This window comes from Octodon degus, unplaced genomic scaffold (assembly GCF_000260255.1).
Source record: "Octodon degus isolate 3935 unplaced genomic scaffold, OctDeg1.0 scaffold00063, whole genome shotgun sequence".
Taxonomy (NCBI): Eukaryota; Metazoa; Chordata; class Mammalia; order Rodentia; family Octodontidae; genus Octodon; species Octodon degus.
In genome coordinates, this window is record NW_004524639.1 from 10,404,306 (window position 1) to 10,407,030 (window position 2,725).

Here is a 2,725-nt window from a genome sequence, read left to right on the forward strand (position 1 = left end):
GCAAAGGGGCTCCTTGCCAGATCAGTGGACAAAGAAAATGTTGCATATATTCATAGTGGAGTATTATTCAGTCAAAAAGAAAAATGAAATCCTACAGCTGGCAGGCAAATGGATAAAACTTGAAGATGATATGTTACGTGAATTAGGCCAAACAGAAAAGAGTAACCACATACATGGAAAATAAAAGAAGTAGAAATAATCAATACAATTTTGACTATTGAAATTGTAAAATTTTTCGAGAGGAATTAAAAATACAAGTTGTTATTTTACAGTATATTTTTGGAAATACCACACTGAACTCCATTAAACTGCAAAATTAATAGCTGTTAATACAAATGTTAAAATATAATATCTGATATATCATTTTATCTACTCAATTGCTTTGGAACGCATACTCAATTTTATTCTCACTGGTGGATTTAGAGTTTAAAATGGGCCTCATTGATTTATTAAGATATACTTTAAATATTATTATTTGGGTTAACTTTAATACAACAATGTTAGTATCTATTTGATCATTTTCTCTTTTTAAAAATTTTACAATAATTATATTTATATCTAAGTATGAATACTATAATTCTCACAATATTAGTATTTACTTCATATTCACAACACTTTTAATTTTATTTAAATGTCAACTTATACTAATCTTTATTAAAAAACCATTTCCATGGCACTTGTTTAATTTTCCAAGGAGAAATTTAATGTCTGTGTCATATTTTTTGGTGATGTGACTTTGGAAAGGATGCTTCACCCAATGTGGCTGGGAGTCAGATTAAAATGGTGAGGTGCCCTTGAGGTTTCAAGTATTTTTCCCCCCTGTGGAACTGGGGATTGAACTCAGGTCCTTGAGCTTGCCAGGGAAGCGCTTATTCTACTGAGCTGTCTCCCTGGCCCCATGGGTATTGCTGTGTCATATTTTTTGATACAAGGGCTTGCTTTATAATTCCGAGTTCCCTGGCACTCACTGTATAGGCAAGGCTGGCCTCAAACTCAGCCATCATCCTGCTTCAAGTTCCCTAGTTGTGGAAATACAGGTGTGTGCCACCACATTCCAGGTGGGTCACTTGAAACTAAACTCTTCCATTTGTGATAACATTTTCATCTGAATCTGCAATGAATGAATTACCTCAGCTTTTGTTTAATATCTTTCTATTTTCCTTAATTTGAAATGTCAAGTTTGCTTTAATTTTGAATTAATTTTTGCCAGATATTCAACTCTCAGCTAATAATTTCCCCTTCAAGATTTTAAAGACTTTATGTTACCATACTTTGCTTTTCATTGAGTAGGTAATGGTGTTTCATTTTTATTTTTCTTAATCCACTGTTTTTTGACTTTTATATCAATTTTTCATCTAAGTTTTTGATACAGAGTATGTGAAACTCTGCTGTTTCACAATGTTTTGCCCTAGGTATATTCTTCTCTACAATGGTTCTTCTTTGGATTGGTGAAATGTTTAGCTTTGTGTTTCATGTCAAATGGCTGTTATAGCCTCTAATACTGAAAATCCCCTAAATCTGTTGTCTTTTCATTCTGGAAATTCAATTAAATACACATTAAATTACTGAAAATATTCATATGACAGTCATGACTGCTCTATCTGCAATTTGCTTTCCATGTTGAATAACAACAAGTAATTCAGTTCAAGAATCTCATTTTTCTAGTATTTTGTCTGATATTAAACTACCCAATAAATGTCATACTTCAATTATTTTCATTTTAATTTGTATAAAAACTAAGTCAATAATTTAAAAATGTATTTTATGATAAATTGACTAATTTTCTCTGATTTTTATTGTCTTTTATGAAGTTTAAATCCATTTACAATAACCTGGGGATATATTTTAATTTTTCTATGATTGCTTGCATTTTATTCATATTATCATATTTTTTGCTATTGATATGGAGTTTTTTTCAAAATAGATGCTTCATATTAATATTGTAGGGATAATTTGGTGCTGTAGATGATGTTATTTAATTATCCAAAATTTGTTGAGCTGGTGAAAATAATTTAACAGACTCCGAATATAAGATCAATTTAAAATGATTCTTAGACCATGAAAGGCTTTTTTTCCCTTAATATATTCTTTATCTTTTTACCGCCATTATTCTCCCATTACAATGATTCTTCAAAATCTCTTTACATACTTAGACCAAGTCACATGTATATTGTACAACCACTAAATATCCCTATTATTCAAGTGTCAGGGTAATATCTAAGATAATTTCATGTATCATGGTGACAAAATACTTTCCTAATTTGTTAGTTTTTCGATGTCTTTGAAACAATGAGCATGTTGATATGTTATTTCTTACAGATTCAGATATAGATAAATATACAAATAAATCTATATACATTAAGCTATATTCATCCAAATACTTTGATTTCTTTAAGAATTACTCAAATTTCCTATGGTAAAACTACTTGAGGGCAGAGCCTCTTACATTTCATTGTTGTTGCTTTCCTTGGTTTTTTGACTAAAGAAATTATTTGTTGTGATTTGCAAAGACATGCCAGATGTGTTCTGAGCTAAATGGATTCTGTTTTGTACAGAACATAAAATGGCCGTGACTCATCCACATGGCTGACACTGACAAAGTTTCTACAATCTGAGGTACAGGATCTCAGGAAAAATCCTGAGGGGATTTCACTGACCTTATCAGACCCAAAAGCTACAACTCTTGTTGCATAGGTCTTGCTTTATCTTGGTCTTCACCATCCAG